This window comes from Macaca thibetana, chromosome 6 (assembly GCF_024542745.1).
Source record: "Macaca thibetana thibetana isolate TM-01 chromosome 6, ASM2454274v1, whole genome shotgun sequence".
NCBI classification, from domain to species: Eukaryota; Metazoa; Chordata; class Mammalia; order Primates; family Cercopithecidae; genus Macaca; species Macaca thibetana.
Genome location: NC_065583.1, coordinates 22,390,994 through 22,404,692, shown reverse-complemented (window position 1 = coordinate 22,404,692; position 13,699 = coordinate 22,390,994). Strand labels below are relative to the sequence as shown.

The 13,699-nt window shown below is 39.7% G+C and overlaps 1 long non-coding RNA gene across 1 annotated transcript; it reads right to left on the bottom strand.

Annotated features, from left to right (window-relative positions):
* Window positions 1–1,561: 1,561 nt before the first annotated feature.
* LOC126957226 (uncharacterized) lies at window positions 1,562–13,674 on the bottom strand. Its single transcript, XR_007726697.1, has 3 exons — window positions 13,603–13,674; window positions 9,621–9,714; window positions 1,562–1,755 (listed from the first exon to the last, which is right to left on the bottom strand). It is a non-coding gene; the product is annotated as an uncharacterized LOC126957226 (long non-coding RNA).
* Window positions 13,675–13,699: the final 25 nt, after the last annotated feature.

Sequence of the window (13,699 nt, the reverse complement as noted above, 5' to 3'; positions counted from 1 at the left end):
GTACTGACATATCATTATTACCCAAATATTATTTTTTTGTTTTGTTTTGTTTTTGTTTTGTTTTTGTTTTTGAGACGGAGTCTCACTTTGTCACCCAGGCTGGAGTGCAGTGGCACCATCTCGGCTCACTGCAAGCTCCGCCTCCTGGGTTCATACCATTCTCCTGCCTCAGCCTCCGAGTAGCTGGGACTACAGGCACCCACCACCACGCCCGGCTAATTTTTTGTATCTTTAGTAGAGACGGGGTTTCACCATGTTAGCCAGGATGGTCTGGATCTCCTGACCTCGTGATCCGCCCGCCTCGGCCTCCCAAAGTGCTGGGATTACAGGCGTGAGCCACCGCGCCCGGCCACCCAAATATTATTAAACAATCTCTCCTTTTCCTACTTTTTTTGTGGTTATTAGAAAATTTAAAATTACACATATGTGGCTTGTATTATATTTCTATCGGACAATGTTGCTCTAGAATCAGCCTGTCTGGGTGTTAAATCCTCCACAAACCTGAGGTGTGACCTTACACACTTAACATCACTTTGTCTCAGTTTCCTTAAGTGCACAATGGGCTTAAATTTAGACAATACTTTAAAGCAGTGGTCCCCACCCTTTTTGGCACCAGGGATCACATTTCTTGGAAGACAATTTTTCCTTGGAATGGGGGTGGGGGTGGTGGAATGGTTTCAGGATGAAACTGTCCCATCTCAGGTTCTCATAAGGAGTGCCCAGCCTAAATCCCTCGCATGCGCAGTTCACAATAGGGTTCCTGTTCCCGCTCCTATGAGAATCTAATGCCACCACTGATCTGATGGGGCAGAGCTCAGTCGGTAATGCTCATGCGCCACGCTCACCTCCTGCTGTGCGGCCTGCTTCCCTTCTGTGGCCCAGGGGTTGGGGACCCCTGCTTTAAAGGGTTAAGAGCATTTCTTAGACATACTGATGTTGGCATGTGCCAGTGTTTAGTAATAATAGTAAGGCTACCAGCAAAATGATCAAAAAGTGAGCCTGTTCAGAGACAGAACAGAACTGGAAGTGGGATATAGTTGAAAAATGGAAGGATCACTAGAGTTTATTAAAACACACACAAACAAAAACAATACAAAACAAGCAGGCAACTAGTTAATGTTTAGAGTTACATTTTCCAGAGTCATAAAAGCATCATTCCTATGTCAGTTGTTACAGAGGAAATCTGGAGGAAATAGTGCCAGATGTCAGGTATGCTGACCATTGACTGAAAATAAAAATAAATACATCTACAAAGCAAGGACAGTGATACATCTGTGGCTGTTAACTGGAGTCTTAGGCTTTCATCCCCCAGCCTTGTTGAGGATGCAGAAACTGAATTAAGCCAACATCAGAGGCAGAGCACCAAGCAACAAAATCTGATTTTAAACAGATTGCTGCCAGTGATTTTCTCAAACCGTAAGTAAAACACAGAATCAATAGTTTGCCCATTTTTTCTTTTGAGACAAAAAGTTTTGATACCCGTAAGGTTGTGAGAATTAAATAAAATATCACATCTATTATATTTACATGCATTAATAATAGCTTTTATTATTAAAATGTTAATTGGGAATATTATTATGGGAAAGTCATGAGGATAAAAAAGTTATAGGTTAGATTCACCATGTTTAAAATAATAATAATACAGCTGTGCGCAGTGGCTCACGCCTGTAATCCCAGCACTTTGGGAAGGCCAAGGTGGGTGGATCACGAGGTCAGGAGATCGAGACCAGCCTGGCCAACATGATGAAACCCCATCTGTAATAAAAATACAAAAAAATTAGCTGAGCATGGTGGCACACACCTGTAGTCCCAGCTACTCGGGAAGCTGAGGCAGGAGAATCGCTTGAACCTAGGAGGCGAAGGTTGCAGTGAGCCAAGATCACGCCACTACACTACAGCCTGGCAACAGAGTGAGACTCTGTCTCAAAGTAATAATAATAATAATAGTTGTGAGTTACATCAAAATTGGCATTAAAATATAATCAGATTCAGAAAGATTAATTTTTTCTTAGAGTCAGGTTCCCATTCTGTCACCCAGGCTGGAGTGCAGTGGCATGCTCATGGCTCACTGCAGCCTTGAACTCCTGGGCTCAAGTGATTCTCACATCTCAGTCTCCTGAGTAGCTGGGACTATAGGCATGCGCCATCACTCCTGACTAAGTTTTTCTATTTTTAATAGAGACAGGGTCTCACTTTGTTGGCCAGGCTGGTCTCGAACTCCTGGCCTGAAGTGATCCTCCTGTCTTAGCCTCCCAAAGTGCTGGAATTCCAGGAGTTAGCCACCACACCCAACCTCAGAAAGAGTAATTTTAAGAAAAAAATTAATGTAGAAATCACTGTTGATTTAAAATACAGAGCATTTCGATTGGAGAGTCGTGAACTAATTTGGAACTATTTAGTACTTTTTACATTTGCCAGTAGCAGTGACAGCAGAAAATACGTTTCCAGGTGGTAGAATTTAAAATTAATGTAAATCCAAAGAGCTAAGATATGAATGGAAAGGAAGAAAATGAGTGATTTTCTTATGGATAAAATGTGACTATCATTAAAAAATAGAGTGGGTGAATGAATAATAAATTAACTAGCATATTAAGAGAAGGAAAAGAATAATATTGAGACTTGTTAGGAAAATAATTAACACTGTTAACTGTCAGTACAAAATCACTTCAGGAGTGGCTAATAGGCCTACAGAGAGGGTCTCATCCCTGAGAACCCTCCCCAGTACACAGGGGCAAGCTCAGGCAGAACCTGATCCCTTAGGCAGAACTGATTGGTTCAGAGAAGAACATGTGGCCCAAATGAGGCCAATAAGATTCCATCTCGGGAGTTTGGAATTTGGAGCTGAGCACTACAGAAACTGGGAGTCAGAGTCATATAAATGGCAGTGTTCTTGAGAGAAGGTCTGTGGATCTAGAATTTATTGTTGAGGATCTTGAATTCGCCTTGGCTCCTAGTTCAACAACAGGCATAACTGTGTCTGGTACTGTGCCCTTTCTAATACTGCTCTCCTGCTTCCTCTCCACAACCCCCTTTAGGCTCAAGCTAGCATGTTTAAGTTTCTGTTATTTAAAACCATAAATAATATTTCAAAACAAGTCACTTGAGGTAATATTTATACAGCATCAAGAAAAAATTTACTACTTCGATGTTTTCAATAAAATTCTACACACTAAATGTAAATTAGATTCTATAAAATGTATTTAAGTATGAATGATAAAGCTCTGAAAATTCCAGGAGAGATAAATGCAAATATCAAGGAAGTAATAATAGCTATCAATAAAGAGGAAGAACATGAATTTTCCATTTGGTTTTATGGACTACATGATTCTTATGTTTCTCATTTTGCAAATGGAAGATTGATGGAAACTGTCAAAATCTAGCCCAGGCCCATAGGCTGTTTGAGAACTATTAAACCATAGAGGCTATGAAATACAGAACATATTTATCTTTTTGTCTTTTGGCTATTCAATAAACTCATTTTTACAAATTTGGAATTGAGGTCAGGGGAAATTGATTGCCTCAAGGTCAGGAGGGTAATTTTAGGCAAAGCTGCTTCTAGAACCCTAATGCTCTTTGGAAATAAACACATTGCTAAAGAAATATCTCCTGAAGATTGGAAGCATAATGAATAAAACAAGGTAGCCTATTCATTATAGATATCTTATTGGTAATCAAAGCTTGCCTTGTTGTGTTGTAAATGTTTAGATTGTAACTGTCTAGACATTTCATTAATATTTATTGAAGCATGGGAGATACTAATTTGTTCACTTATGAGTCACTGTGGATGTAAAAAAACAAATAAATGAAATTACCCTCATAATGTTAAATACTACAACATAACAATTTGATGTTCTTTTTTAAGATTTCAAAGTGAATGTTGATTAGGCAGCAATATATTATGCTAAAATGTTCATCTCAGAAATAGTTTCATTAGTCTAGAATTTGTTGGTTGGGACATTGTAATTATTATTCCATAAGTAAGAAGATACTATCTCTAATGCACGTGATTTTGGATATAAAAGAGAAGCACACATTTTATTGTTCCTATTAAAACTGTGCATGGGACATCATGGAAGGTCTGTTCCACCCTTTGACTGTGGGAAAATTTCTACTCTATATTCTTCTCTATAAATGATAATGAAATGAAATGAATGTAGGTACTCTGCCACCCTGCAATCTTTACTAACTTTGAAATTTTCATTTTGTTTACTAAAGAAAACTAATATATTAATCTGTGTCAAAGAAAAGTAGGATCAGTTTTTTATAATGAGTACATATTATTATTATTATTGAGATGGAGTTTCACTCTTGTTGCCCAGGTTGTAGTGCAATGGTGCAATCTTGACTCACTGCAACCTCTCCCTCCTGGGTTCAAGCTATTCTCCTGCCTCAGCCTCCTGAGGAACTGGGATTACAGGTGCCTGCCACCATGCCCAGCTAATTTTTTGTATTTTTAGTAGAGACGGGGTTCACCATGTTGGCCAGGCTGGTCTCAAATTCCTGACCTCAGGTGATCCACCCGCCTCTGATTCCCAAAGTGCTGGGATTACAGGCGTGAGCCACCACACCCAGCCGAGTACATGCTATTTTTATAAATGAGAGAAAATGCATTTTACTGTCAGAAAAAGTGGAATCAAATCATGACAATGTGTTCCACTCCTGTTGGTAACTTTTCAACCCTATATTTAGGTTATGCTTGCTATATCATGTATATTTATTTTGTTTTGTTTGCTATATCATATATAAATATGTTTTGTTTTCAAGATGAAAACAAAAAATTGCCTTTTTTTTCTTATTGTAAAAGTAATACAGAGACTTCCAGTTCCAAGACAGTTCCAGTTGTACATCTCCATATTCTTTTGCTAAGTATAGCTAAAAACCCTGGACAGTATATGTAAAGTAAATATAAGGGGACTCTGAAAGGTAGAAATAAGGCAGATTGGCTATTTACCTTAAAAGACATGCTAGCAAATTCCTTGGGATTTCTTTTTGCTTCATATATCCCAGACTGGGTACTGGCAATACAGGCAACCTAGAAATGCCAGGGGGTTCATATAACGCCCCCCCATCCCTATCCCGAGCCTGCTCTCTCTAGACAAAGGACCAGGAAAGGAATAGCCTAGTAAGACAGAAAACATTTAGTTAATAACCACCTGTGCAGAAAAGTTACCATGGGAGGCCTGAGCCTGCTATCCTTAGAAATTCTTGCTTGCAAGATTGGTCTTTGGCTGGCATCTGGGAACATCCTACTGTTCCTACACAGATATGAAACTTTCCTCAAATGATAAGAATGGCTCACTAAGCCTAGACTGTTGGCAAACAACGTAGCTTCTGCTGCACAGCTGCTTTCCTTCTGAGAGTCTGCAATTTTGATAGGTGCAAGACAGTGGGTATCTACATGATTGACACAGTTGTCTGTGTCCCCCTCCAAATCTCATCTTGAATTGTAATTCCCATAATTCCTACATGTCGAGGGAGGGTCCTGATAGGAGGTGATTGGATCATAGGGGTGGTTTCCCCCATGCTCTTCTCGTGATAGTGAGTGAGTTCTCACGAGATCTGATGATTTTCTAAGTGTCTGAATTTCCCCTGCTTGCACATACTCTCTTGCTGCCATGTGAAGAAAGTCCTTGCTTCCCCTTCACCTTCTGCCATGATTGTTAAGTTTCCAGAGGCCAACCCAGACATGTGGAACTGTGAGTCAATTACATCTCTTTCCTTTATAAACTACCCAGTCTTGGGCGGTTCTTTATAGCAGCAGCAGTGAAATGGACTAATACAATAATCAAGTGTCCCCAAAACCTAGGGCACTGAGTCTCTAATAATCTTTCTTTGTAGACACGATTCATGCCTGTTGTCACAGTTCCCTGTTAACAAAATTAAGTGTGCTCTGTATAATTTCCCTGGGAGAGAATCCTTAGAATCTTGTGCCTGGTTTCCTCCAGACTTCATTCCATGAGGCTATTCCTTTTGCTCATTTTATTTGTGACTGCAACTATATGCTGAGTCCTATGAGTCCTAGTGAAACGCTGAACCTGGGAGTGTTCTTGGAGACCCCTGACACACTGCCATACTCCAACCAAATATCACAGAAAAAAGGAGTGGTCCCACCCCCACCAATGAGTAGTAGCTGAATGGGAAGCCTAGACTTTCACCCTTGATGGACTATAGGGTCTCCTAAATCCCCACCAGGCTGGTTTCAGAGAAGGCTGAGTGGAAGCCAAACTTTCACCATCTTCCGGTGGTAATGAGTCCCCCACACATCCTCCGAAGTGTCACTGGAGGCCACATGAGGATGTAACAGTGAAACAGCAAAAGAACTAACATAACTAATCAATTTTTTAAAGGGACCTTTACTCATTCCTGCATGTAGGCTAGGATAATTTTAGAACACTGAGATAATATGCAAAAACAGCAATCACGTAGTTTTAAAAACTAACTCTAGGATTAAAGGAGAAGTATGTAAGCAGCTAACTATATTTTGTTAAAGATTTATAGGAACATTTGTCATGTGACAAAGACAAGGAAGTTCCCAACCACTTTGGACCCTCACTGGTGCCCAGATTTCTGTGGTTATTGGTCATCTCTTGATCTCAACTCCCTCCTCGTCCCCTTACCCTTAACATAAAAAGAGCCTAAAATTTGTACTGACTTAAGATGGTACTTTAGAATGATGGTCCACCATCTTTTCAGTTAGCTGGCTATCTGAATAAATCTGCTTTTCCTTCCACCAACCATCATTTTTCATGTCTGGCTTTCAAGCAGTGAGCAGCCAAACCTAGGTTCAGTTACATAGGGCAGTAATGAGGCATCCCTCTCCCTCCCAACCAGGGTGCTATCAGTGGAGGCCTAGTGGGGAGCCTGAACTCCCAACCCTGCCCAGCAGTAATGAGATGCCTTCCCCACCAACCTAGGTTGCCAAGGAGGCCTGATGGAAAGCTTTGACTTTCTCCCCAGTCAGAGAGGTTGAAGGTGGCATCTCCCTTCTCCTAACAATTCAGTGTCAGAGGAGGCCTGCTGAAACAGAACATTTAATAAGATTCAGCACCAAGATAATACAGATGTTGGAATGATGTTTCCTAGCCTACGTGATAAGGGTTTTAAAGCAGTCATCATAAAATGCTTCAACGAACAACTAAGAGTATGCTCAAAATGAATACAAAGGCTTAGCAAAGGAATAGAAGGTATAAAGAAAAAATAGATGGAGATTTTAGAACTGAAAAATACAATATCCCAAAAAAATCAGTGGATGGAAGAATGGAGGGGACAGAAGAAAGAATCAATGAACCTGAAGATAGAACAAGAGAAGTTATCTAATCTGAACAATGGAGAAAAAATGGACGGAAATAAAATGAACTGAGGTTCAGGGACCTGTAGACTATACCAAAATATCTAACATTTGCGCTATCAGAGCCCTGGAAGGAGAGGAGAAAGAGGGGAGACCTCAAAAAGTATTTAAAGAACTCATGTTTGAAAATTGCCCAAATTTGACTAAAGACATAAGCTTACAGATTAAAGAAGCTGAGTGAACCCCAAACAAACACGAATAAATCCCCACCATGACACATCATTAGTCAAACTTTTAAAAACTAAAGACAAAAAAATAAAAATATTGAAAGCAGCAAAAGGGAAACAATGGCTTATGAGTAGAGTAGAAAACAATGAGAATGACACAGGATTTCTCATCTAAAACATTGGAGGCTAGAAGAAAGAAGCATATTTTTCAAGTGCCAAAAGAAAAGAACAGCCAGCCCAGAATTCTATATCCAGTGAAAATATGCTTCAGGAATAAAGGGGAAATCAAGACATTCTCAAATGAAGGAAGACTAAGAGCTTTTGTTGCTAGCTGACCTACTGTGATGGTTAATTTTAGATGTCAATCTGACTTGATTAAGGAATACCTAGAAACCTGGAAAAGCATTATTTTTGGGTGTGTCTGTGAAGATGCTTCCAGCAAAGATTAGTGTGTGAGTCTGAGTGGACTAGCTGGGGGAGATCCAACGCAATGTGGGCAGGCACCATCCAATCTGCTAGGGTTTCAGAAAGAACAAAAACAGAGAAAAGGTGAATGTGTCATTCTATCTTCTGGAACTGGAATGTGATGTGCTTTTTCCTTCCTTGTCCTAGGAAAACAACTCCAGGCTCCCCAGGCCTTTGAATTCTAGGACTTATACCAGAGTCACCCTCCCTCCCCAACCAACTGGGTTCTTAGACCTTTGTCCTTAGACTAGGAGTTACATCACTAACTTCCCTGGTTCTGCAGCCTTGGAGCTTACACCCTGCCACACTACCAGCATCCCAGAGCCTCCAGTTTGCAGATGACCTGTCAAGGGATTTCTCAGCCTCCACAATTGTGTGAGCCAATCCCTCTAATAAATCCTTTTACACTTCACTTGAACTAGTAACACGTTATCGCTAATTGATTGTTTTAAGTTATGCAAATATAGTGTAATACCTAGAGCAACCACCACAAAATTTACACAAAGAGATAAACTGAAAAAAATTATACAAAGAGATATACTCAAAAACACTGCAGACAAATCAAAATGGAATTCTAAAATAATATTCAAGAAATCAATAGGAAAACAAGAAAAAATAGAAAAGCTAAAAATAGAAGCAACAAACAGAAAACAAAATATGGTTTGGAAGACTTAAGTCTCAACAGATTACGAATTACCTTATAAACAAATAGTCTACTTTATTTCTAAAAGGCAAAACTCAGAAACAACTAAAATGCCCAATAAGTGAATGGCTAGACAAATTGTCGTAAATCCACACAGGGAATCCTACTCAGTCATAAAAAGAAATGAACCATTGATACACAAAATAGTTTGACTGGGTATCAAGGGCCTTATGATGAAAGAAGAGGCTGATCTCAAAACACTTATACTATATGATTCCATTTACATAACATTCTGGAAATGACAAAATTATAGAGGTAGAAAACAGATTAGTGGCCAGTGATTAGGAGCGGCCAGAGGAATGGGAATGGATGTGAGTACAAAGAGGTAACACAAGTGCTATGTTTGTGGTGATGGAATAGTTCTTTGTGTTGATCATAGTGGTAATTACATGAATCTGCATGTGATAAAATGGCATAGAGCTATAAGTACACTCATTGCATCAATGTCAATTTTCTGGTTTTGATGTACTACAGTGATGTAAGATGTAATTCACTGGGAAAAACTGAGTGAAGGGTACAAATGACTTTTCTTTTCGCAGAAGTTCATAATAATTAAAGATTATAATTATAAAGTAATGTAAGTATAATTATAAATAGAAGTATATTTATAATTATAATTATCATTTGTAAGTATATAATCTTTATAATTATTTTTAAATAATTGTAGATTTTAAATAATTGTAGATTTAGATAATTGTAGATTCCCAGGAGAATCTACAATAGAGTAGATTTTAAACTCTATCTAAAAATAGAGTTTAAAAAGCCTCATAAAAGACCAGGCATGGTGGCTCATGCCTGTAATTCCCAGCACTTTGAGAGGCCAAGATGGGTGAATTGTTTGAGTTCAGGAGTTTGAGACCAGTGTGGGCAACATGGCAAAATTCTGCCCGAGAAAAACAACACGCACACAAAATTAGCTGGATGTGTTGGCGCGTACCTGTAGTTTAAGCTACTCGAAATGCTGACGTGGATCACCTGAGCCTGGCACTTCAAGGTTGCAGTGAGCCATGATGGTGCTGCTGCACTCCAGCCTGAGTAATGGAGCAAGATCAAAAAAAAAAAAAATCACATAAACTATACATATGTGTATGTGTGTGTACAAAGTCTAGAAAAGCAATGATAGGCTCTACAAAAAGTTAGCAGAGTTATGAATATATCTGTATTACTTGAATATTTTTTAAAAGAATGCCTTTGTGAACTTCTCATATTAAAAAAGTAATGTAAAATCATTGTAAAAATTCAGATATACATAGAAACATAAGATGAAAATCGCCTGTTCTATGATGCCACAGATAATTTCATTAATTCACCTAACAAATATTTCCTGAGTACATTCTACAGAGCTATGATCTATCACGATTTTAGTGTGCATTTCAGAACTTTCCTGTACCTCCAGAGTTCTATACAAATTGTAATCATTCATTGATATGTATTGTTACAAGCGTAAAATGTACAGCTGGCCTTCTGGATCCACAGGTTCCAAAACTATGGATTCAATCAACCTTGGGTCGAAAGTATTAGGGAAAAAAACCAAAGATAATAAGACAACAATAAAAAATAACGGAAGTAAAAGCAGTACAGTCTACCAACTATTTACATAGCATTTCCATTGTATTAGATATTATAAGTAATTGAGAGATGATTTAAAGTATATGAAAGGATGTGTATAGGTTATATGCAAATACTATGCTATTTTATATGAGGGACTTGAGCATCCTCAGATTTTGTTATTTATTGGAGGTCCTAGAACCAATCCCCTACCAATACCAAAGGACAACTGTTATATAATAAGCTCTTATTACTTAACATTCATTATTCATTCATTTAGCATATATTTATTGAGCACCTATATTAGCGAATACCATGCTAGGTTCTGAGAATGGAAAGGTGAATAAATTGTTTCCTAACAAAATTTACTGATATGGTTTGTCTTCGTGTCCCCACCCAAATCTCATCTCAAATTATAATCCCCACGTGTTGAGGGAGGGAGTTGGTGGGAGGTGATTGGATCATGGAGGTGGTTTCCTCCATGCTGTTCTCATGATAGTGAGGAGCTCTCATGAGATCTGATGGTTTAAAAGTGGCAGTTTCCCCTGCGTGCGTGCTCTCTCTCTCTCTCTCTCTCCTGCTGCCATGTAAGACATGCCTTGCTTCCCCTTCACCTTCTTCCATGATTGTAAGTTTCCTGAGGCCTCCCTAGCCCTGTGGAACTGTGAGTCAATTAAACCTCTTTTATTTAGAAATTACCCAGTCTCAGGTAGCATCTTTATAGCAGTGTGAAAACTAACATGCTTATAATATAGTGGGAGAGAATATCACTAAAGAAATAATATTTCCAAGAAGTATACAACTATAGATTGTCAAGTTCAGACAACTGTAAACAATGTTCTGAATATTCATCTGTGAAAGGAAAGGGTGATGTCTATGATGGCAAGATACCGTGGCATGTTTATTATTGATGGGAATGAGCCAGTAGAAAGAGGTTAAAAATACAAGAGCAAGAGAAGGGAATCCTGTATTTACAGAAAGCTTCCTTAGAATAAAAAAGCCAGAGACCAAGTGAAAGGGTTGGCTTCAAATAGAAGGGAACTGCCTCAACTGAAATAAGTAAAAGTGAGGATGACTGAAAATATAGCTTGGTTTGTAGATTTAGAGGTTTGAAGAATTGCCAAAATAAGGGACAATGTCATCTGCCTAGAGCAAAGGCGTATGTTGCAAGTTCTGAGGTTTGAAGAGAATGGAGTTTTTAAGTAGTAGTTTGGGGAAAACATGCTGAATAGAGAAGGGCAGTAACTGGGCATGCTTCATTAAGAACCTGTATTCTGTCACGTGGGGCAGATTCTAAATATTTTCAGCTCTCTTATTGCAGGCAAGATAAAGGCAAATGAGTAGGTATTAGAAGAGAGAGAGACAAACTTCTAGAGGGAACCAAATTTTTAAAGGGGATTGTCTTCCAACTGGGAAGAGAGGGAAAGCTTTATGAGGGGAGTAGATCTGAGCTGGGCAAGAGAACACACTTGCTAGAGAAAGAAAATGGCCAAAGAGAGAAAAGGGGAGAAAAAAGTCTGGGGGAGACGGAAATAAAAGCAGAGTAGAGGTGGATTTCTGGCCTAGGTGCAGGAATTTCCTTTTGTCTTCCAAAGCAAATGTGGTCTTAGTAATATTAACAGTTTATCATCTGATGTTGTGAAATTGTTTCTATATATTTTTTAGACTCTTAGACCTGACAATCTATGGAGGAATTCCCAGGCATCTTTAGCTGCTACAGAGATGACGGAATGAAGGACAAGTATATTATCCTCCACACATTAAAAGAGAGGCTCCAGCGAGCAACAGAAGGCAAAAGTTCTTTTTTTTTTTTTGAAACAGAGTCTTGCTCTCTCACCCAGGATGGAGTGCAGTGGCATGATCTTGGCTCACTCCTACCTCCACCTCCCAGGCATCTTTAGCTGCTACAGAGATAGCTGAATGAAGGACAAGTATATTATCCTCCACATATTAGAAGAGAGGCTCCAGGGAGCAACAGAAGGCAAAAGTTCTTTTTTTTTTTTTAAACAAAGTCTTGCTCTCTCACCCAGGATGGAGTGCAGCGGCATGATCTTGGCTCACTGCAACCTCTACCTCCCAGGTTCAAGCGATTCTCATGCCTCAGCCTCCCGAGTAGCTAGGGTTACAGAACATGCCACCACACCTAGCTAATTTTTGTATTTTTAGTAGAGATGGGGTTTCACCATGTTGGCCAGGCTGGTCTTGAACTCCTGACCTCTAGTGATCTGCCTGCCTTGGCCTCCCAAAGTGCTGGGATTACAGGCATGAGCCACTGTGCCCGGCCAACATTTATCATGTGTTGAGACTATTCCAACCTTTCTCCTCTATTTTGAAATATAAAATAAATTATTGACTACTATAGTCACCTTACTGTGCTGTGAACACTACAACTTATTCCTTCTGTCTAACCGTATTTTCGCTCCTTTTAACTTCTCTTCATCTCCCTCTCCCTCTGTATCCTTCCCAGCCTCTGGTAACCACAATTTTACTCTCTATCTCCATGGAATCAACCTTTTTAGCTCCCACATATGAGCACCTAACTTCAAAGTAAGACCCACAACCATGCAGCTATTCCCAGAAAATGATTTGAGAAAATGCTTGAAAATGTTGATCTGGGCTATGATTTTTTTTTTTTTTTTAAATTAAGACCTTCTTCTGAAGAAAAGGGCATACTTTTCACTGAAAAAAGTTTTTTTTAAATGAGCAGATAATCATGCATTACTAGTGCAGCCAAAAATTATAAAAAAGTAGGGAAGAATGCAAAATAGCGTGTGCCTCTTAACTAAAGAACTGTTAAGATACAAAACTTGGCTCTTTGCTGCCTTTCCCCCACTGCCAAGAGGGAAACATGAATTAGTTACATTGCCGTCGTGCTCATTGGGAGTTCGCTATATGGACCAGATGGGGACTGCTCTGAATTTCCACTCAAGTCTGACATTCTTTTGTCAGCGTTTGTGTAACCGGCTTTCCTTGCATTCAGAGGAAAGGCGGTATGGAAGTATGGATGGGAAGGTTGGGACGATTCGATACAGTATGGTAACCTCGATCGCAGCTCTCCTATGAGACTTGCTTCATGGATTCTGAGTCACTGAAGCTTGCCCCTTCTCTTTCCTGACCCTCTTCCGTTTCCCCTTAGATTGGAGATTCTCCTCAGATTCTAAGTCTCTGAAATTATTAGTGTTCGCAGTCCCTGGGCCCATGGAGGGGTCTCAAGTCTTCAGTTCTCAAAGATCACCTTTTAAGCTTCATTCGAAACATGATACAGCCACACGAATCCTAGCCCTGAATCTCACGAAGACCTCAGTACACCTGGGGAAGGCAGCACACCCAGTTCCGACACTACTAGAGACGTCACACGCCGCAGCACCCACCCGCTCCCGGCCCAGAGCGAGCGCACGCGCAGAACGAGAGAGCGGTCACCCAGGGATCGGGGCTATCTGCACAGAGGTTACAGTCTCGGAAAGGCCT